At 39.7% G+C, this 24,150-nt stretch overlaps 1 pseudogene; it reads left to right on the top strand.

Annotated features, from left to right (window-relative positions):
* Window positions 1-4,999: 4,999 nt before the first annotated feature.
* Window positions 5,000-24,150, top strand: part of LOC138848865 (AP-3 complex subunit sigma-2 pseudogene) — a 104,843-nt pseudogene continuing 85,692 nt past the window's right edge.

Raw genomic sequence — 24,150 nt, 5'->3', positions numbered from 1 at the left:
ATATCATGGAAGGCTATTCTGTAGCCTAAATTGTAAAGCAGTTGTCTATGCTGATTCTTGAAGCACTGCATCCTTATTCTGGATAGATTATCTAAAAATTATTTGTATGCTTGCTTTGTCTGGGGCTAACATGAGTGAGTCCTTCTGCTCTGTGGTATTTCTATCTGCTTCTTGATGTATTTTATGTTTTGCTTAAAACTAACTGCTGCTATTTTCTCTAATAAGTAGTAACTCATGCCAATTTACATACTGTCTGTGCCATGGGTTGTCCCATTCATTGCTTTGTTATCATCCTCCTTTCATCATTTGGCCTTTTTGTTGTTGTTGTTATGAATTTAACCTAATTTAGATGTGGATAAAGGCACAAGGTATATTTATCTACTGTTGCTTCTGGAATTTTTTAAAAAATTTAGTCTGTCAACCCCCTGTAACCACAGGTTCTGTATGGATGGATTTAATCAATGCAGATCAAAATATTTGAAAACCAAATATGTCTGTATTAAGCATGTTCAAATTTTTTCTGGTCATCATTCGTTAAACATTATAGTAAAACAGCCATTTGCATAGCATTTACATTGAATTACAAGTAATATAGAGGTGGGTCGGCGCCGCGGCTCACTAGGCTAATCCTCCGCCTTGTGGCACCGGCACACCAGGTTCTAGTCCCGGTCAGGGCGCCGGATTCTGTCCCGGTTGCCCCTCTTCCAGGCCAGCTCTCTGCTGTGGCCAGGGAGTGCAGTGGAGGATGGCCCAAGTGCTTGGGCCCTGCACCCCATGGGAGACCAGGAAAAGCACCTGGCTCCTGGCTCCTGCCATCGGATCAGCGCGGTGCGCCGGCCGCGGCAGCCATTGGAGGGTGAACCAACGGCAAAGGAAGACCTTTCTCTCTGTCTCTCTCACTGTCCACTCTGCCTGTCAAAAAAAAAAAAAAAAGGAAAGTGGTTCCAAACAACAACAACAAAAAACAAGTAATATAGAGGTGACTTAAATTATGTATAGAAGGATGGGGGTGGGTTAAATTCAAATAGGAGTTGGAAAACATACATCCTCAATTTTTTAAATTATTATTTATTTACTTACACTTTCTTTTTTTAAGCAGGGAGTCAGGGGAGGGAAAAAGAGAGGAAAGGAGAGAGAGAGAGAGAGAGAGAGAGAGAGAAAATCTTTCAATTTTTGGTTCACTCCCCAAATGCCCGCAAAAGCCAATACTGGGCCAAGCTGAAACCAGGAGCTCAGAACTCCACTGGGGTCTCCCACATGGGTGGCAGAGACTCACTCTCTGAGCCATCACCAGTTGCTATCTCCCAGGGCTGTGCCTTAGTAGGAAGCTGAATCAGAAGTGGAGAAGGTAAGACTTGAACCAGCACTCTGATATGGGATGCAAGCGTCTTAATCGTTGTGCCAAACTCCTTACACATAAGCATTTTATGTAAGAGGTTTAAACAGCCATGGATTTTTTTATGTCCCTGAGGAGTGTGTCCTGGAACCAACTCCCTATAGTTACCTGTGGTGAGAGTCTCCTGGGAGAAAAGCATGCCTGGGTTCCAGCCTCTTTTTCCAGTCTGGGGCAATTTGATGAGGATGTCATCCTATAAATACTTCTGCGAAGTCCCTGGACTTTAAATCTTGTGCATTTTCCTCAGCACTGTAGTTATAGATGAATGGCAACGTAATGAATCAGATCATGCTTTTCTGGTAAAATGAGTGAGAGCAACTTCCTAAAAAGGGTGTTCTACACATTCATGTGTTTGATTGCTGCTATCTTCCAGCATGCCAGAGGTCAATATAGGTTTTCCCTTTATCCCTTCCCAGAAATTCATGGTAATTATGGCAACTAGTGATTGGTATGACAGTGAGACATTCCCCTACTAGTTCTGATTATTTTAAATGGAGGTGAAACAGCCACATCATTGCAGTTTTCCAATTGAATCAATGTCATTCAGGAAGCTGGAGGCTGAGAGGGCAAATTTTCTTGAGTGCTAATAGCTGAATAACCCTCTATTTCCTTGTATGAAATGATTATCTTTGAGGCTTATGAGTGTCACGTTGCTTCTGAATTGGAAATAGGGATGGGTGTTAAGATTTAAGTCAATACTTACAAAGTATAAAAGGCAGATACCCACAGCCACAGCGACACGCATGCTCCTGTGTGGAAGGCCAATCACAACCTCTCTATGGCCCCGGAAGCTGGTTCTGGTGACACCTGAGGAATATACTGGGGTAAAGCAATAACGACCTAGTACTAGGATTCTGATTACCCAAGTTCCAGCTACATTTTTTCCATTTAGTGCATCACCATGGGAAATATCAGTTAAACATTATTAGAAAAATTGAAATGATAGCTCGACCAATTTCATAAGATTGTTAAGACCATATAATTAAATATAAGGAATTCTCCCAAAAGTGTAGTGAACACTAACCAGCATGCCCGCAGCTCTCAAAGGCTGCAAAGTGTCATGTGGGCTTCTGTTTCCTCTGAGGCTTTACTGGTGGATATGGACAGCCAAGCTAATGTGGTTGCTGGCAGTGTTTGATTCCTGGGGGACTGTCTGATGGAAGGCCTCAATTTCTGATTGGCTGTTGGACAGAGCTTGCCCTCCCTTCTTTGCCAGGTGCACCTTCTCCACAGAGACAAGAGAGAATCTCAGGAAAACAGGTATGGCACTCTTATGTAAGGTAATTATGCACATGTGATGACATACATCCCATCACCTTTATTAGTTGCACGCAAGTCTCAGGTCCAAGCACAGTCGAGGGTAGAGGATCACGTGAGGGGCACACCAGCAGAGGCTGCCTTAGAGTTTGTTCACCACAAAAGGAGAGGAGTCAGACAGGGCTAGTGAGGAAGTGAGTAAGATTGTGCCTGGACATCAATCCTGCTGACACTTTCTGGAGGCACATCTCGGAATTGTCCCATTTACGGAGTCAGAGCAAGTATGCAGGCATCTTCAGAGAAACAGAACACAATGGCATGCGTGGAGCGGGAAGCATGGGGGCAGAAGAGAGAGAGAAAGAGAGGGCTTTAGCAAGGAATTGTCTCATGCAGCTATAGGACTGGTGAGTTCAAAACTTGTGAAAGCAACCTGGCAGGCTGGAAACTCAGTCAAGGGTGGATGGTGTTGCAGTGTTGGGGGCAGAACTGCTTGGAAAACATCAGTGTTTGCTCTTACGCCTTTCAGTGATTGTATGAGGCTCACCATGTTAGTGGTGGTAATATCCTTTACTTGAAGTTAATCACATCCGTAAAACACTTTCCCAGCAACACCTAAATCAGTGTTTGATTAAATGACTGGACTATGCTCTAGCCTCACTAACACATGAAACTATTGGCTTCCTTGATCTAATGTAATAAAGTACCATTGGTGGCATAAAACAAGACGAGATTATTTCTCCTAGTTCCAAAGTTTGGAAACCTGAAATCGAAGAGTTGGCTGAGCCATGTTCCCTCCAAATCCTCTGGAGGAGAATCATTCCTTGTCTTCTGATAGCCTGAGGCATCCCTTGCCTTGTGGCTATATGACTCCAATCCCTGCCTGCAGCTTCATTGCTGTTTTCTCCCATGTCTGCCTATGTAGTGTTTCCTCTTCTTATAAAGACATCAGTTATGTTAGATGGAAGCCTACCCTAATCCACTACGATCTTATCTTAAAATGAAGTCACCTTCGTAAATACCAGGGGCTACTGCTTCAGCATGTCTTTTGGGGAATACAGCTCCCCTCCTAGAACTGTCACAGGTATTTTCACACCATCTCCTATTTTGGCAATGGTTGAGGGCTGCTCCCAAGGCTAACTCCCCCAACAATCCAGCCGACCTGTGAGTAGACCAAGCTCACTGAGGTTGGAAAGAAACAAAGGAGCGAAAGCTCAGACAGTGTTTGCTGAGAAAAGCCCTTAGTATGTGAGAATTAGGGGTACTTGGGGAATATGGAGGTGCTATGGGGCATGGACGGCACTCATCACACGTGGAAAATGCCAGCCAGGAGGCCAGCACTGTGGCATAACAGGTAAAGCTGCCACCTGTGGCACCAGCATCCTATATGGGCACTGGTTCAAGTTCCTGCTGCTCCTCTTCTGATCCAGCTCCCTGCTAATGTGCCTGGGAAAGCAGCAGAGGATGGGCTAAGTGCTTGGTCCCTACACCCACATGGGAGACCCAGAAGGAGCTCCCCTGGCTTTGGATCATCTCAGCTCCAGCCACTGTGGCCATTTGAGGAGTGAACCAGCGGATAGAAGACCTTTCTCCCTGTCTTTCCCTTGTTCTCAGTAACTCTGCCTCTCAAGTAAATAAATAAATCTAAGCAAAAAAAAAAAAAAAAAAAAAAAAAAGAGAGAGAGAGTGAGAAACAGGGAGGGAGGGAGGGAGGAAGGAAGGACAGAAGTACCAGCCAGGAGGCCTCCTGAAGCAACATGTCCTTCAGTGCTCATGTGAATTCATCAGTCTCAAACCTCCTAAACCAGGAAACAGGGTCCCTTACACTAACAGCTTTGAAACATACATGGCTAGAGAGGATACAAGCTCTTATTTCACAACACTTTTCTAAAGTGGTAGCAGAATTCACTCTTTTGAAGAGAATTTTCTTTTTAAATTTTGAATGAATAATTCAGTGGCCTCTTTGGTTATAGTGGGGTGAATGCACATATCCTGGTGCCATCTGAGACAACTTTTCACATTGTGATAGAATTGCATCTCGGAAGATGGCATTGTGACCTTGACTCTGGAATGGACTTTATGCTCGCTATCGAGAGTGTTCCAATTCCTTCCATCTATAATAAAGAAAGAAGGTTGATCACAGGGCTTACACTGGAGATAAGGAGGTGCAGGGTCCCTGCTACAGCGAGCTACTTGTTTATCCACAGATAGTCTCTCCCCTGCAGTGTGGCCACAGGCTGAGGCCTCTGATGGACAGGCCATAGTGTTGAGGTTACTTTGAAGGCTGAAGTAGACATCACATTTATATTAGTTAACAAGGCCTGCTGTGTAACAGAGCCCACAAACAGCATGGCTGAAATAAGGAAAATGTACGGTCTTATTCTAGAGGCCGGAAGTCCAAACTCAATTTGTGAGTAAAGGTGTGCTCCACTTGAAGCTCTGGGATATGATCTGCTTCCAGGCTCCCTCCTCACTCCTGCCAGTTCCTCGCCTTATGGCAGCATAACTCCAGTCTTCCCATGGCATCCTCCCTGTATTGTGTCTCTGTGTTCAAATTTCCCATTTTAGAAGGACACCAGTCGTACTGGATTAGTGGCTCACCCTAGTTTAGCATGTCTTCATCCTTGCTAATCATACATGCAACAATCCTATCTCCAAATTAGTCCACATTCTGAGTTCATGGGGGAGGCTCCATTCAACTCACAGCAATAGCTTTCTCCAATTCTAAGAAAATTTTTCCTTTTCATTGTTGTTGTTGTTTCTATCATCCCTGATCATTGGTTTGTTCTCAATCTTGTACCAGGCCTGAAGGGACACTATATAAGAAAACCTCCACAGAAACCTGGCAATGCTGGTTAGGAGGTGGAAAAAGCAGCCAGCAAAGAAATCTGGCAGGGAGGAAGATGGATGGCTGAAACAGTGAGTGACAAACAGGACAGGTTTTCAGGACCTGTAACCATTCCTAATGTCTTAATCTGTTCCTACTGATACAATAAGATACCTGAGACTGGGTAACTTACATTGAGCAGAATTTCATGGCTCATAGTTCTGGGGCCTGGGAAGTCCCAGATGAAGGCACCAGTGGGTTCGTTTCCAGGTGAGGGCTGCTCTCTACTTCCCAGATGGCTCCTTTCTTTTTTTTCTTTTTTTTTAAACTTTTATTCAGTAAATATAAATTTCCAAAGTACAGTTTATGCATTACAATGGCTCCCCCCCATAACTTCCCTCCCACTCACACCCCTCCCATCTCCCGCTCCCTCTCCCATTCCATTCACATCAAGACTCATTTTCAATTATCTTTATATACAGAAGATCGATTCAGTATATGTTAAGTAAAGATTTCATCAGTTTGCACCCACACAGAAACACAAAGTGTAAAATACTGTTTCAGTACTGGTTATAGCATTACTTCACATTGGACAACACACTAAGGACAGATCCCACATGAGGAGTAAGTACACAGTGACTCCTGTTGTTGACTTAACAATTTGACACTCTTGTTTATGGCTCCTTTCTTGCCGTGTCTTCAGAAAAGGAACACTGTGTGTCCTCACATGATTGGTGGAACGGACAGAAGGAGGAAGGAGGCCCAGCTAGATCCCCCCAGTCCTCTCACAAGGTGACTAACCCTCATGGCGCCATCCTCCTGAGTTCATTACAGCCTAAACGCTCCACCTCTTAATAATGCTGCATTAGGGCTGAAGTTCCAACATGGATTTTGAATGGACATGAACATTGCAGCCATAACATGTAGAAAACCAAGCAACACTCCAAGGGAGAAAAAAATGAGATTCATTGCTAATCAAGCAGGATGGAGACCCGGACTATGGTCATTTTGATTTGGAGAGGAAGAGTGAAGCCAAAGTCTGGGATACTTGGGTAGATGAACTTTCAGGCCTAATCTTACCAACTCCCTTAGAAAAAGTCCATCTTCCAGAGGCAGACTCATAGTCATTAAGCTTACTTAGGTGGATATATTTTAACCACAATCAGTTTATTAATTTAAAACCAGAAATAAGATAGCCTGGAATACTTTAGTTGGCCAATTGGTAGTTACACACCATGACACCTGTTTCTCATAGGAAGGCCATCAGAATGCAGACTGATTTACTTTCAATGAAAAATGCAACTATACACCAACTGAACATTGGGGTAAGACTTCCTAACACATTCCCTCCCTATTAGTGAAAATATGTCCACCGGGTGCAGGATCAGAGCAAGGCAAGTATCACCTAGTGCACCACTCACGTGTGTCCCTTCCCACCGGTGACATGCCTCTCACCTTCCTCCACGTCTCAGAACTGGAAGCGATCAAAATCCATTTGTTCCTCCTTTTTCTATTTTGCGGGCTGGCTGTGCACCCTCTGTACATACCATCTTCAAAAAAAATAAAAAGACAAAACATACCTTTAAGGCATCTTCCACTCCATCTATAACTCCTGGTTCTGAGTTGCCAAGCCTTTCCATCACCAGATCATATCCATTTCCCAGTTGACTCTCCCGATGACTGATAGCAACCACAGGGTGAGGGTTTTGCTCCTTTATCTACCAGAAAGCATCATGTCTCTCATCTCCAAGTTCTGTGGAAGGGGGCACCTTCTAACAAGATTCTGGATATTGGAATTCTCTCATTTCAAGGACATGTACAGATTTTTTTTTTTTTTGACAGGCAGAGTGGACAGTGAGAGAGTGACAGAGAGAAAGCTCTTCCTTTTCCGTTGGTTCACCCCGCAATGGCTGCTGAGGCTCACGCGCTGCAGCCGGCGCACTGCGCTGATCCAAAGCCAGGAGCCAGGTGCTTCTCCTGGTCTCCCATGTGGGTGCAGAGCCCAAGGACTTGGGCCATCCTCCACTGCACTCCCGGGCCACAGCAGAGAGCTGGACTGGAAGCGGAGCAACCGGGGCAGAATCCGGCGCCCCATCCGGGACTAGAACCTGGTGTGCCGGCGCAGCATGTTGGCAGGTGGAGGATTAGCCTAGTGAGCCGTGGCACCACCAACATGTACAGATTTTAAAATGTTTTGGAGAGGTTAAAAATGATCTTGTGGTCTAATAAAATCCTCTCATTTTATAAATAATACCTGGAAAATATATGTGAGGCACTCACACGCAGAGGCAGCGCTAGATCTCTGACTCCCATTCTGATGTCTTCCTGTGTTCCAGGCTGCCTCTGCCTGCAGGTGTTTCCAGCTTCCAATGGCCTCTGCCATGTCAGAGCACGCTCGCTCATAATGACCTATCCTTTTCCTCATGTGTGCCTCCCTCTTTTCCCCACACAGGATGGAATGTTGCAGAATCGAAGCACTGAAATGTAACTATTTAGTGGGTTTAGGGTTTTCTTCTTTCTCTCCCCCACCTCTTTCTTGTCAGGGGAAGAACACATTTCTTTGTCATTAAGACAAAGTAGATTCTTTTCTTAAAGAGCACTGCTTTCAACAAGGCTTCTCGGCAGTAGATATTGGCTGTGACCCGCCAGAAAGTGAATTGAGCCGTTCAAACATGTTAGTAGCCTAGTACTGAAAATTTATTTTCTCATTCTAATGAAAGATGATGGCTTCCTCAATCACAAAGTTGGTCTGGTTTTATTTAAATATGGGAAGTGTCATCAACGTAGAATCTATAGTGTTGAGCTTCTGAGTCACTTACTGAGCTTGATTGGGCCTGATGTGATATGACACACAGAATAATTTATTCTTCCTTTAAGTCCAATTAAGGGGGAATGATCCCCAGGACAGCAGAGGCGTCGGTGGCCTAAGCAAGGTTTATAGGAGTTACAAAGGTGTCTCTTGGAAGGAAAATTTACTTTGGGACAGTCCATGCCACCGTTTGAGTCTGAAAAACATTTTTTCATAGAAACTGTACAGTTACTGATGAATATCAGAAGTCAGTTCCTATCCCTGAATTAATCACCAACTGCACCCATCTTTTACTGTTCCATAGCCCTAACTATGGCAAGCAAGAATGCAACCCAGAGGAAAGGGGGAGGCACAGGCCCTTAGCTGTGTGACCTTGGCAAGGTGCTTGTCCTACCTGTTCCTCTGTTCCCTTATCTAGAAGATAAGGAGAATGATGAACAATGCCTGCTTTCCAAGTTGGTATGAGAATCGAAAATAGGTTAACCCATGTAATGTAAAACAGTGCCTGCTGCAAAAACACTAAATAAATATTAGTGAGCGGGATCATTGTTAACATATATCACAGTTTTAATAGAAATTCTCAATTTGGAGTCTGAAGTCTGACATCATTCAGGATGGCCAGGCGTGATTCCTGCATCTACCTCTAGCATACTGAAGTAGCTCAAAATGACTCCAGGTTTTTATTTATAGCAACTATTGATTGATGTTTGTTTAATAGAAAATGAAAATCAGAGTCACAGCTTAGGAATCATATCATAGCTCTGCCATTTTAGTATCTCAGTAACCAAATAATGAGCCTCATTGTGTCTTAAATTCCTAGCATACAGGGACAACATGCTTCCAAGTACCTGCTCATTTATTGAGCACGTATTATAGACCAGGCAGTGATTTAAGCACTCTAGATGTGAGAATTCATTTAATCTTGACAATCACTCTATAAGAGAATAAGTAGCTTGTCTTTGCTGTTATAGTTAATGAAGAGCAGAACTGGGATTTAAATACAGACAGCTTAATTCCAGAACCTAGGCTCTTAATCACTGTCTGCATAGCAATGCATTCATTCATTCCACAAATACTTATTTCATGCCTTACATATATGTAGGTGGTATGGATACAGCAATGTATAAAATAGAGAAAAAAATAAGCGTATGCCACCTTAAAAGTTTAACTCTGTGGGTAACGTGTAATTTACTACAAAAGAACAGCATTGTCTATTAAAAATATAGAACAAATTACAAATCCAAAACACATAAATCATTTAAAATTTTCTTTTTTTAAGATTTTATTTATTTTTATTTGAGATGTAGAGTTATAGACAGTGATAGGGAGAGACAGAGAGAAAGGTTTTCCTTCCGTTGGTTCACTCCCCAAATGGCCACAACGGCTAGAGCTGCGCCGATCCGAAGCCAGGAGCCAGGAACCAGGAGCCTCCTCCCAGTCTACCATGTGGGTGCAGGAGCCCAAGGCCTTGGGCCATCCTCTACTGCTTTCCCAGGCTACAGAAGAGAGCTGGATGGGAAGAGGAGCAGCCATATGGGATGCTGGTGCTGCAGGCAGAGGATTAACCTACTGTGCCACGGTGCCAGCCCCTAAAATTTTCTAATACATGCATTATGAAAATAAAAATAACAGCTAAAATTAATTATAATAATGCATTTGGGGGCCACCACTGTGGCACAGTGGGTTAAAGCTATGGCCTGCAATGCTGGCATCCCATATGGACACCTGTTTGAGTCCTGGCTGCTGTATTTCTGATCCAGTTCCCTGCTGATATGCGTGAGAAATTAGCAGAGGACAGCTCGAGTGCTTAGATCCCTGTACCCATATGAGAGACCTGAAAGAAGCTCCTGGCTCCTGTCTTTAGCTTGACCCAGCCCAATATGTTGTGGCCATTTGAGGAATGACCAGCAGATGGAAGACCTCTCTCTCTGCCACTCCTCTCTCTCTGTAACTCTGACTTTCAAATAAATAAATAAATCTTTTAAAAAAAAAAACATTTGATTTAATCCAAGATATTATCATTTTAACATGCAGCCTATATGAAAAATTATTAGTGAAGTAGGTTATTCTTTTAATACATACTCTAAAATTTTAAAACCCACTGTGCATTTAATGCAATACACATTAGGTAACAATAACTACATTTTAAGCATTCAAGAGGGCACATAGCTGGTGGCTCCTGTACAGCATAGAACAGACTAGAAGGATAAGCCTAAGCCCATGAGAGGAGCTCACTGCAAAAGCTCTGCATGGAGAAAGAACCCCAAAGTGACTGAGCAGAGTGAACAAGAGGGAGAGTGGTCAAGATGAGGTATGACAGTGAGGCAGACACCAGAACCTACAGGACCTCTCAGGTCATGATTTAGGTAAATCACTGGGAAAAGCCAGGGCTTTCTTTGCTCTGTCACTTTAAAGCACAGCTGCCTTTACTTTCTTTTTTTACGATTTTTATTTATTTATTTGACAGGTAGAGTTACATACAGTGAGAGAGAGAGACAGAGAGAAAGATCTTCCTTCCATTGGTTCACTCCCCAAATGGCCGCCAGGCTGGAGCTACACCGATCCGATGCCAGGAGCCAGGTGCCTCTTCCTGGTCTCCCATGCGGATACAGGGGCCCAAGCGCTTGGGCCATCCTCCACTGCCTTCCCAGGCCACAGCAGAGACAGCTGCTTTTACTTTCAAAGTCTGAACCCTAAATCCAATGAGTATACAATAATAACCAAGTGACTTTCAAACTTTGGTAGAAAACGTTTGTGTTAGTGATCTCTTAAGTCTTGTGTATTTTATCAGGGAAAATAGAGTTTCAAGTCATCTGAGATATTAGTGACTATAATACTAACTTCCAATAGAGTGTTCACTGTGTGAGTCAAATTTCATATTTGCAAATAGCATGTATGCATAATCAGCTTTGATATTTCATGCGAAAGGCAACATTTTCATCCAGAGTTAGCTTAGTTTATTAAAGTTGGCTTTGATTTAAATTCCAAATGGTTCCTTTACTGCTCACAACAGTGAAAATAGAATGAAATGATATGGTTCCAGCTCTTCCCTCCATTCCCTTCACTAACCTTAGAATCTGTAGGTGTCTGCCATAGGGTCATGCAAAGAATGAGTGTTCGTCAGTACAAGAGTGGCATAATTCCTCTATTGCCTTTCTTTCACATTTATACAGCTCATTCAAGTTCAAGGGTGACTTTGAAATTTTATAAGCTGAAGAACCTGGAAGCACTTGAGTCCACAAAATCTTTTAACTCTAACAATAAGCCTTAACTAATTGCTACACACAATTATAGGCACTTCTCCATAGGAAGGCAAGAAGCATTCATTATAAGCTGTAAAAATTTCAGCAGATCCTCACATCTATTTTTACACTTTGTGTCCTTTACAGCCTACTGCTAGGGTATCCTACATTATAAATTTGGAAATATTTCAACATGGGAATATTATTTGTATTAATAAATGCATATTTATCATTAAATTTAAATAGATAAATTTAATGATGCTGAATTATGTATCAGTGATACCCAAAGCCTTATTTTCTTATCTGACGATGCTGATCCCTGGATTTCTCTGTTTTAGCAATGGCTTGCTGACTTGTTCCATTACTACTTCCCAGGGCAGCAGCCTTCATATGTAATTACGGAAGCCTCCAAGTAGAGGTCTACAGTACTGCATGGGTGAAACTATTTGGAAATCCAGCTTTTGCAAGTCGACAATTCCTGTGTTCCTTATCCTCAAACTGAACTTTCCTTGATATATATACATTTTTGTTCATTTGATATATATCTCTTGAACTTTTTACTGAGGACACTAAGCTAGGTAGTGGAAGGGCATGGAAAGCAAACTATGAATACACTTCTAAAAATATAAATGGCTCCTATTTGAGGATCCTGCACATGTGATTTTAACATAATTTAGGATGAGCTGAATACCCCCCAATGGGATATGTATAAAAGAATGCAATGATTTTTAAAAAAGAGGAATTCCTAGTGAGGTTCGGAGACATAGTCATTGAGATTGGTTCACAAAAAAAAAAAAAATGTATAGAATTCCATTAGGAAGAACTTTGAGGAGGTAGGCATTCAAGAGAGGGAACCTGTTCAAAAGCGTATCCCTTTGTACTCTTTTCAAGTTATACTCTCAAGAAAAGGGCAGTAAGAGGGCAAGTGTGAGAGAACGGCGGGCTGGAACTTGGTTCAAGAAAGCCTTGAAAGGCAGGCTGAGTAGAAACCCAATTCTGTGGAGACTGAAAATTTTCCAGGAGACAAAGTGTTATTCTTTAGGTTTATTTCTTTCTGGAAAAACATTTAGGATGAATTGTAAGGAAAAAAGATAGAAAACAGGGAGACCAACTACACGTAATTATCAGTCCAGTGACAAAGCAACAGGGGTTGAAAGCTGCCAGTCTTTGAGATATTTTGGCATTTTAATCTCAAGGTCCAGCTCTGTGAGATAAGCAAGTGGAAAATGTTGATGATGGCACACATTTCTAATCTGGCCAGAGTAAGAAACAGGAGGGTAAATGAGGAGGAGGATGGGGAGGATGTTGTGTTTCAGACAAAGTCAATCTGGCACTCTATCCATTATCCTCTCCAGATTACTGAACTGAAGGCAAGCTAAAGAGAACAGAGGGGCAGACACATGGCTTTCTAGTGATAAGAGGCAAAGATCCATGACATTCAAACCCTTCCTCTCAAGGTAAAAGTGGGCCTCCTCCAGCGAAACCTCATGCAGGTTAGACTGTAGCTATTGTTTTTTTCCTGAACTTCTTACAAAAAGAAATCATAATTGCATTGCTTCATAAAAAATTTAATGTGCAAACTGCTATTGTGGGAGATAAGGACACTGAAATGCCTGACCTCAATTTTCTTTAAGAAAAGAGAGTTTTCTTTTGTCACTGGTCTTTTGTGTCTAGAAAGATTTTGTGTGTGTTTGTCCAGATAAAGGGATGTGAACCAACAGGAGAAGAGTGAAAGACCCTACTTTTTTTTTAAAGATGTCCCACTATTCCATATATCCAGATTACAAAATTACTTCCAAAATTATTTCCACCTGTCCATAATTTATCCATTTTTCCATGCTGCACCTAAACACACCTTGCCCATGAAGTATCCACTGATCTGTCCTTAATCTCCTTTGGCAATCGATTTATAGCTATTATTGACATTTATTTGGTTGTAGGTAAGTCTCTCCACTAGCTTCTAACATCTTTGAGAACATAGGTGTCACTCACTCTTGCAAACTATGGGAACCTTGCACAACATGAGAGATTGGTATGTAAGAAGGGAATGAATGTGTGTGTAATAACCTAGTTCACTGAGGACATCCTATATGCCAGAGATGTTCTAAGCACTTTACACATGATGCCTTATTAATCTTTGCCACAATCTTATGAGATATGGTTTGTTATTTTGCCTAGGGCAAGATGAGAGTAAGTACTTACTTTCTGGGCATGAACCCAGGCAACCTTGCTCCACAGCCTGTGATCGTAACTATCAGATATGCTGCCTCTTACAGCTACTAAAGTACATGTCCTGATTTGCTTTCTATCTACAGTGGTGAGGGAAAAAAGGACAAAATAGTTTGGAGCACTCTCTTTGCAAGCATGGCTATATGGCTTCATATAAGACACACATGCATTTCTAAGTTTCTTCATATTAAAATAGATTAATAATAGCATTTATTGCACAAAATTTGAGGCAGAAATAAAGGAGACAATGCATATAAAATACATATAATAGAAATGAACCTTTTGATGATGATGATGATGATGATGATGATGAAGAATCCTAAGGTGTTTAAGTCACACCTCCTTTGAGATTGCAATGCCATGCTCCATCCAGAGGTGTTATCTTGGCATTGGCCTTCTTCTGTGTTTTATGCTGCAATATTATTTTTTCCTGAAAACACTAGTTAGCATGAAGGTATCTAGTATCATTTGTGTAAATAGCACTTATACACACTAGTAAGAATGTGCAAAAGGCCAAAAGTAATTAAAGACTTTTTAATTTTTGCAACTAAAAATAAATTTTCCTCAAATATTAAATTGCAGGCATTTCTTTCTCTCTTATTATGGACTGATTATTAAATCAATAATACTGTACTTTATTCTGAACAGTAACTGACTCATCATTTTTCTTTGTTAAACAACCTGTTTTGCTCTATGTTGTGTATTGCATTCAGAATGCCTATTTAAATAAATACATAGGGAGAGAGGAAAGGTCATTTTTTAAAAAAACAGACTTATTTCTTTGAAAGAGTTACAGAGAGGAGAGACACAAAGAGAGATATCATTCGTCTGCTGGATTACTCCCAAAATAGCTGCAATGGTCAGGGCCAGGCCAGGCCAGGCAGAAGCCAAGAGCCAGGAGATTCGTCTGGATCTCCCATGTGGATGCTGAGCCTGTAGGACTTGGGCCATTTTATCCTGCATTCCCAGGTATGTTAGCAGGGAGCCAGATCAGAAATGGAGCAGTTGGGACTTGAACAGGTACCCTTATGTGATGCCAGCATTGCAGGCAGTGGCTTAACCCACCCTGCCACAACATCAGCCCAGAAAGGTCATTTTTTAAAAGAGATAAAAGAGATTGTTTTGGTTTATTTACTTTAAAAATATTTTTCTAGTTTTTTTCAAATTTTCCTGACAAAATGGTATTCAGTCTCAAAATTACAGTAAAAAACAAAAGATGCTAACTCCACTAAAGGAGAAGAGATAAACGTGGTTTAAGAAGAAATACTCACTTAGCTCTCTTTTATTCCCTAGATAAGATAGCACACCTAATGCTAACACATAAGTCAATGGCAAGAGAAAATAATCGTTTTATTGCAGTGGTTCTTTGTGTGCAGACTATAAGGACAAAACCTATTTTTATCCTTATAGCAGGGGAAGCAAATATATGATTTATAATAGCTACTTACCTGTGTATAACAATGTCTAGTATGGTGTAACATTGGCAAGCCTTTGCATAGAGTATTAATAATTGGACATTCAGGATTTGTCAATATACCTGGGATTTGTATTAGTTTAACCTTTTCTTCACTTCATCTGAATTATGAACATGGGAGCAATTTTTAAAACTATTTGATGGGTCTGTTACTTTTAGCAATATCATTTTTCAGTATATGCCATGAATATGAATGCATATATATGACAGCTACAACCAAATGGCTTAAAAGATATTATTAGTTTCTTTACATAAAATCTGCTAGGATCTGACATTTTGAAATTTTACAGAATAAAGTAAAACCTTCCAAAATTTTAACTGCAACTCAGTGGGAGGCAATGGAGTCTGTAAGAAGCCTGGTTTGCGGCTTTGAATTGTGCTCTTAATAAATCTCACTATGCTAAAATGATGAGTCTTGTATTTTGCCCACATTAAAATCAGTTTAGAATGTAATTGGTTTAGCTTATTATAATACTGCCTGATAATATTTCTTTTGCTTTTCAACAAAGAATAGGTATCATTAAATTATTGTTGCATGGGGAAGTCATGTATTACAAATGTTAGTGAGTATAGAATTTAAAATGGACTTGAGAAAAATAAATACGCTTCATACAGGAGACTCTCCACAGGTTTTATTGGATTATTTAACTCATTTAAATATGTTTCTACTTGATGGGGTCACCCCATTCTTTTTATTTTTATTTCATTAAGGTATGTTCTTATTTTGAATAGCTGAAAACCAACGCATATCAAAGTTTAATCTTTGTTGAATTTGAATTATAGGGGAGAATGATTGGGATTTTATAGCTTAACTGTAATTATCTAAATGTCAGAATTATCACCAGAAAAAAATGAACTATCTTAAAAACTGAAGGATTCTCATTAATTATATGTACACATACAATATATAGGTTATATATATACACACACATTCATGTATGTGTTTAACTTCTGTATTTTCCACTGATAATTTTTACTGATTTAAAATGTAAAACACTATCAATAAATTAAGTATATTTTTAATTGCATATATTCATCCAATCAATTAAATATTTTTCTTCTATAGGCATCAGAGAGAAAAACAATCAATAGCCATTTGTTTTTCTTCTAAGCTGAAGCGAACTGGCTGGGTTCGCTAATTCTCAGGGATTGAGCATCTCATAGAAGGTTTCCCTGGGATTCAGCTTAATGCAGTGTGGACACTTGCTCAAGGTCCTTTTAACACTTATAGCATGTGCTCTTCACTTAGACAACCTGGTATTTCACCACAATGCCCAGCTGTAGGCTGAGGGCCAAGTGCCTTGTGAACTGTCGGCCAAGTCCAATCAGCTGAACACACAGAGTGTGTAAATATGTCAAAGTAGATAATAGAGGCCATGATGGATGCCTCTGCAGGCAGGAAAATCAAAGAGGCTGTCATTCAGTCTGTGGGGGAGAAAAGTGGAGAACAGAACAGACCGCCCTGAGTAGGGAAGACAGAGGCTGTCTAGCTGAAGAAGGAGGTGGGGTAATGACCTGGAGCTAGTCAATGGCTGGCTAAGGCATCCTCGTATGTAAACAGAAGCAACTTACTAACCAAAAATGCTTGAGAATGCACAGAAATAAAAGTCTCTATCATTTTTAAAGATGTATTTATTTATTTGAAAGTGAATTACACACACACACATGCACGCACGCACACACAGAAAGAAAGAGAAAGAGAGAGAGAGATCTTCCATCTGCTGATTCACTCCCCAAATAGCCACAATGTTCAGGGCTGAGCCAAACCAAAGTCAGGAGCCAGGAGCCAGGAGCTTCTTCCAGGTCTCCCATGTATGTAGGAGCTCAAGCACTTGGGCCATCTTCCACTGTTTTTCACAGGTTATTAGCAGGGAGCTGTATCAGAAGTGGAGCAGCCGGGACACGAATGGGATGCTGGTCTTGCAGGCAGCAGCTTTACCCACTACACCACAACACTGGTTCCTAGTTTTTTTTGTTTGTCTGTTTGTTTGTTTTTAACCATTTTATCCATTGCAACCTGGATGAAATCAGCGTTTGATTTTGAGAGCTGATGGAAGACTGTTCTCAAACTACCAACATCTATTATAAGAAAATTTTATGTATGAGTATCACATTCTGGTTGCTTGGTTTGTTGGCTGGTTGTCAAGTTGGCTGGGTTTTATCAGATTAAGTGGATGTTAACATTGAAAAACTAAACTTCTTGGTACATAGATTTTAAAGCTAACTCATTTGTGACAAATGATATAATCAGTGCTTCAATCAGTTGGGGAAAATGTCCAAAAAACTGATATATAAACATGTGAACCATGTCCCCACTACATTGTATTAAGTTTTAAGGGAGTCAGCCATTTCAGTTGATAAGACAGAAAGGATTATAGAAGCCAAATCAGCTTAAGGCAAAAAGTTCAAGTACCAATTAAGATAGGGTCTAATAGAACCTATTTGTCAGCTATTAAGTTACTCTGCAGAAATGGAAAGTCTATTTGCTACAGAGATTTGTTCATGGCTTTAACTATATTTAAATAAGACTTAAATATTTTTAGTTTTCGGTTGAACAGAAGTGTTAAAGGTTGACGGGGGGATTACTGTCATTTGTCATTAAAAATGTACATTTAATACGTTGTTTAGGACTTCATTTTTTACTTCCATGCTTTTGGTTTTGCATCTGCTTAAACATTCAGTCCTTTTAGCTATAGAATTTATATTTGGAAAATATAATGTAATATTTTATAATTTTTCAACCTAATGAATGGGGCCAGTGGCTTTGAAATATCTGAATAAAAACAATGAAAAAACAATTGACTTTGAAATATATCATACTCCATATTCTATTTAGAAAATTTGACTAAATGATTATTTTAATCATATGTGCTGGAAGTCTGTAGCAAAAATATTTGTTTCCATATTATGTTTTATCCTCATCACTTCAAACATATAATGAGGTGACCAGGAAAAGTCATTAAAAAAAAAGTCGACCTTAAATATTTAAGGAGTTCCGACTTTAACTCAATTCCTTGCCTTATTAGACATGTTGCCATGGTCCAGGAATTTACTTCTCTGGGTCACAATTTTCTCATTCACAGAAATCAAGAATGTTTCTCCTGCTGATTTTGCTTTGGAGACAAATGAACTAAGATAAGTTACTCTCCTTTGATAAATGTACAAATTAAAGCCTAAAAGGCCACAGACAAATGAACTTGGCTTCCATCTTAAATAAAATCCGGGAATTAAATTTGAGAAAAGTTTGATTGTACTAGGAGAAAATAAGATGTATGAAGCTTCATATCTTTGATGCATGCAATTCTTTGGTTGGGAAAATAAAAAGGGAATATTGTATGTAACCTTTAACATCTTTGTTAGATCTCTTTTGATTACTTTATGAACAAGTTTTTGAAATTCAGAGTCAATTCAAGAAAAAAGAAGAAATGTAACTAAAATTTGCTAAGCACCTCTCTATGCTAGCACTCTTCACCTTTCCCAGATCAGAAACTCCCGACGAAAGTCTGAGGAGCAGTGTGACAGGGTGGATAAAATACATGCTCTGGAATTACCACATGTGGTTTGGCTCCCAGCTCCTTCACCTTCAATTCTGTATGACCTTAACAAGTCATTTAACCTCAATGCACTTCAGTCTTCTCACCCGAGGCATGTTAAGATTATAAACATAATAGTTTATAGCTTCATAGAGTTACAAGTATTAAATGAATACTCTTAGAATACTGCCTGGCACATGTTTAGCAGTTCATAAATAATAGCTGCTAACTTTTTAAGCAATTGTTAAATGTTAACTCAGAAAGTTTCAGTTCATTCAGTAACTTTTCCAAGTTCCTATAGTAATTGAAAAATGGAGTAATCATTCATGTCTGTAGAAATCAGACCCAACTCCATTTATGGCTCCAGTATTTCGTTATTTAAACCCTGCCATACTGAGCAGAATGGACTGTTGGCCTTGGCTGATGGGGTACTGAATCAAAACAGATTTATCACAGCACGGCAAGCAACTAAGAATGCAACATTATATATTCCTGCATGTAAAATTACTTCGGCTATCCCATCACTGGGAACTTCTCTCTGGGCATATGTCCTAGTCTGTTTTCTATTGTTAGTACCAAAGACTGGGTAAATTTAAAGGAAAAGAGCTATAGTGTGACTGGTGGTTCTGGTGCAAGGTTGAGGCACCACATCTTGGTGATGGCCTTCTTGCTGGTGGAGTCCGATGGCAGTGCTGTGCATCACATGGCAAGAGACAGAATGTGTGTCTGTCTGTCTCTTGGACCTGCTCCCTCTTCTTGTAAAGCTACTTGTGTTCAACATGAGGGCTCTGCCCAGAGGAGCTCAGCTAAGCCTAATCACCTCCCAAAAGCTTACACCTCTAAACACTATAGTCAGATTAGAGTCCACCCCCTTGATACACTCAGAGTAGGGATTCAACTCATGTGTGACTTTCAAAAGGCACAAAACATGGTACAACCACATGCGTGTTTTTATGCAATCTTGGTCTTCTGCCACATTCAACAATCTGTCTCTCCTTCTCCCCAACTTCTCTCTCATCTATTCTTGCACTTCTTTCTCTCTTGGATGATCTTCCTCATCTTTACATTGCCGACAATGTCCTACAGAGAATGGTTTTGCATCTGACTCTTGGGCCTGTCTTGTATGAGATTCCTCAACTTTACATTCTGGAAGCGTGGAAATGAGGTCAGCCTAGAAGTGGTCTTTCAGCAAAGCTAACCAAAGATAAGTACACTGAGGAGAAATCTGGGAGTCACTGTAGCACACATGCCACAGAAGTCTCCCACCAGAAGGAAGAAGGAGCTGGGATATTTGTATATCAACTATCACCAGTCTTTGGTCAAGTGACGACTACACTAGGGTGAAAGAAGGGTTCATTTCTCAGCACTGCTGATCTGCTTCAGAGGCAAGCTAAGTTGCTTCAGTACTGCTTGCCTGAGAAAACTTCAAGCAAAGAAACAAAGATGATGACATTTGGAAGTTGGACCTATGTGAATTAAAGGGACATGAGTCAGGCCCTCTAGTATTTGCTACAAGTCCCTTATTTCCCAAGCCTGATTTCCTGTTTATGCCACATGTCCCAGGAATTTTTTTAAAATATCTATCTATTTATTTGAAAGCTAGCATTACAGCAAGAAAAGAAGAGATACAGTGAGGGATCGCTCATCCATTTGTTGGGCCATGTTGAAACCAGGAGACTTGAACTCTATTTGGGTCTCCCACATGAGTGGAAGGGGCCCAAGCACTTGGTCCATCTTCCACTGCTTTCCCAGGCAGTTATCAGAGAGCTGGATTGGAAGCAAAGAAGTCAGGGCATAAACTGGTGCCCATATGGGATGCCAGTGTTGCAAGGGGCAGTTTCACCTGCTACACCACAGTGCTGGCCCCTGGAATTCTTATCTGATCACTGTTCCTGCCACTATTCAGGGTATTTACTGAAGATGTACAATGTTCTAAGTACTTTGCTGGGTGCTGGAGATGTGACAGCGAACCAAGTAGACATGGCCCCTGCAGGCATGGACTCAGGCTGTTTCTTCTGGAAACAATCTTAATCCATTTTGGTTTCTATAGCAAATTATCACCCAGCTAATCAACTCAGTAAAAAAATGACACCTTTCTTGTCTTCATTCTTAACAAAAATGAAAGCCCTACCTATGAAGGCAGAAACCATTCCTGTTTGGCTCACTGCTGTATTCCCAGCCTCTGGCAAAAGGTTGGGTACAAAATATATGATCAATACATTTGAGTCAAATGTGTTGTATCATTGTTAGTAATAAATATAAAGCTTGGCTTGCCTGTAAAGGAGCTCCTTGAGGGCACTCATACATTGTTCAGCTCTTACCTCTTGCACCTCGCTAGTCTCTGTCCGTATTTTTTTTAATATAATTGATTTACATTTAATCAAATTGAGTCATGTTTAAAATACCTTGGCCCAGATAGACCAGGACTTTGAAATTACATTTCATAAAAAATTGCTGAAACGATTATAAATGTTTCATGTAAAAAAGATGACTCTTGGGAAAAACATAGTATATGTCTTCAAATATCAGTAGGACTGATAAAAGACGTTGAACTTGTTGTGTTTGTCTCCAAATAAAGCATATTTTAGCACTGAATGAAAGAAAACTCTCAGATCCGACGTGTTACTGTCAGGAGCAATGAGTTGCCCATTGTTAGAAGTGCAAAGGCTGAGGATGTGTCACAAAAATATTAACAATGGTATGTGCAGTTGATATATGTGTTTGAGAAATGAGATGACAGGATTCTTCTAGATAAATGCAAAGTCATATGATTGTTATCTTTGTAGAACAGAATTTTACAAGAAGTTTTCTGGAAGAAAATCCTCCTTAGTTTTCTCACAAGGAAGGTTGTGTTTTCAACTAATTGTTGGGTTGCTTCATATCTGACAAGGGTTTTCTACATAATTATTGCAGAGATCCTTTGGATAAGTAGGTGAAAGAGCTGCTTATGGAGAATAACTCATTTGTCAGAGGTGACACTGTAGTAATTGATGGAAATGGAACCTGAAACTAGGCTTTTGTGTCTTCTTGTCCAAGGCTGTCTTCTCTGCCATACCATGCCATGTCTGTTATTACTGAAAATGGGAGGAAAAGTACAATCAGGTTTTCAAATATTTATGCAGATCATCCCTTGAGGATGTACTCTGACCAGCCCTCTGTAATTTATAGGTGAATATTGAGTTTGAGTGGTAACATCAAGGCACACAATGAAAAACAAGATTGGGTTTAGAACACAGGGCTCTAGTACTTTAGGTTGCTATTTATCCCACAGAATCTGACTGCTTTTTCTAGGAAGAATTATAATTATGCTTTTATGTTCCTGGCCAGGAAATGTTTATAAATCACAGTATACCATTTGTGAGTGATGTTACCTTATGAATATTAAAAGATTAGGAAATGACATTGGCTTTTGTTGAAAACCTTGAGTGACCCTGTAAGCAGACACAATAAATGATTGCTTTTATTGCAGTGCCCTCTAAATATTATTAAAACTCTTTGTAGTCAGCCATAAATAATGGCAAACGAATGCTTGATTTATAGCAATTACAGTACAGATGAGTTGGATTCATGTGCTGCACTGTAATGAAGATAATAGCTCAAAACACATGAGAAATAGCCATGCAGTGAAATATGAGCTGATTTGCATGATCCACATCCCTTGAGTAACCTGTAATTGGCTATTATGAAATGGACTAAGAATTATCTGGACTAAGAAGCAGTGCCAAATTACCCTAATATAATCTTGGTGGGTGTATTTATTTTCAACACCAAAATATTTCTGTGGCATGTAGAATCTCTGCCCCTTATGTAAGAGTATTCACCTGCAAAGAACCATTCTTCTCTAACCCCCTTGAATATATTTTCTTTGAAAATTGGCATCATTTCAACTTTATTCATAGGAAATATTATACAAAATTGCTTTCTTTTAGCTTCAAGATGTACTACATTATTTCATAGTAACCCTTTTATGAATAGATTTCAAGGGTGAGGATGAAACAGTATTGTGGAATTCCCAAAGGGATTCAGTGCATGTGACTTAATTTATTCAGCAAAGCAAATTCATGAAACTCTTATATTCACATTTGAGATCTCAAGAAATTTCTAGTAAGCTTGGCTTTCTCAATTTTTCCTTAGTCTCGTTTTGACTCTTCCCAACACAAAAGCCCACCAAAACAGTAACAATATATGAGAAACTTTCTCTCTCTTGGTGGAATTAACTGCCATGTTTGAAAAGCAGTGAAGGGAACTGTGCCAAAACAGTATTTCATGCCTAGCCCGTCTGGCATGGCTCTGAAATCTCATTCTCATTATCACACAAATAACCCAAGGGATAAGGTTAGTCCCACTGGCAGGGGGGATCGTCAATGTTTATCCTAAGCTACTGTTACAGGGGCCATAATGGGAAAAGGTATACCATAATTAAGAGCTATAGCCAACTAATTAAGTCAAATTACATCTAATTATAAATCCAATAATCTATGCCAAAACTAGTTGTTGGTAGCTAAGGGAAAAATAATACAGTTTTAATTAACCTGTATTATGGATTTCTATTTGGAAGGTTTTTGTAAAATTTAAAATATTTTTAAAAGAAACATGCTATAGCCCCCTTCTCTTTAATATTTTGGTTTAGGACTACAGAAGTGAAAGCACTCAAAAGTCATTTTAGCAACGACAATTTTGTCTTTTAACATTTATAAATGACTCATGTAATTTACTGAATGTTGCTGGAAAACTTTAAAGGAAATTGCAAGATAATACTGACTCTGCATAATTATTTCATACACTGTAATAAAGTATTCCTAAAACAAATGGATAAGGATGTATAAAAACTAGACGTGGTCAACAGTAGACTTTTGAAAAAAATTTTATTTTAATTTTTAATTAATTTTTAACAGATTCAGTGTGATTTGTAGATGCAAGTCTACAAACACAATGATCAGATTTAAAATAAGGTGTACATGAAAAAAATTTGAAGCTATGTAATCTCCAGGAAAGTTAACTAGGGGCTACATACTCACTGTCTTCAAATAATTCAAATATAAGAAAGATGCTGACAAGCAGTTTTGTGCATTCTCCATGGATTTCATAACAGTTACATTAAGAGCATTGGTTTTAACACCAGGAATTTACTAAGCAAAGAGATGGTTAGCATTACATAATGTCCTATAGAAAGTTATGGAACTTGCCTCTTCGGATATCTTCAAAATACTACTAAAAATCAACCCAGAATATTTGGAAATCACAAACATGAATAACAGCACTAAATGTCTCTTTCCATTCTAATTTTGCTTAATATTTAAAGAAAACAAAACTCTTATTTGTGCTTATGTTAGTTAAAGGCAAATCCATTTTGAAATACAAGTGCATGAACTTCTTTCTAGGTAAG

This window comes from Oryctolagus cuniculus, chromosome 3, assembly GCF_964237555.1.
Source record: "Oryctolagus cuniculus chromosome 3, mOryCun1.1, whole genome shotgun sequence".
Lineage (NCBI taxonomy): Eukaryota > Metazoa > Chordata > Mammalia > Lagomorpha > Leporidae > Oryctolagus > Oryctolagus cuniculus.
Note: the sequence above shows the minus strand (reverse complement) of the source record. Positions and strands in the feature narration are given on the sequence as shown.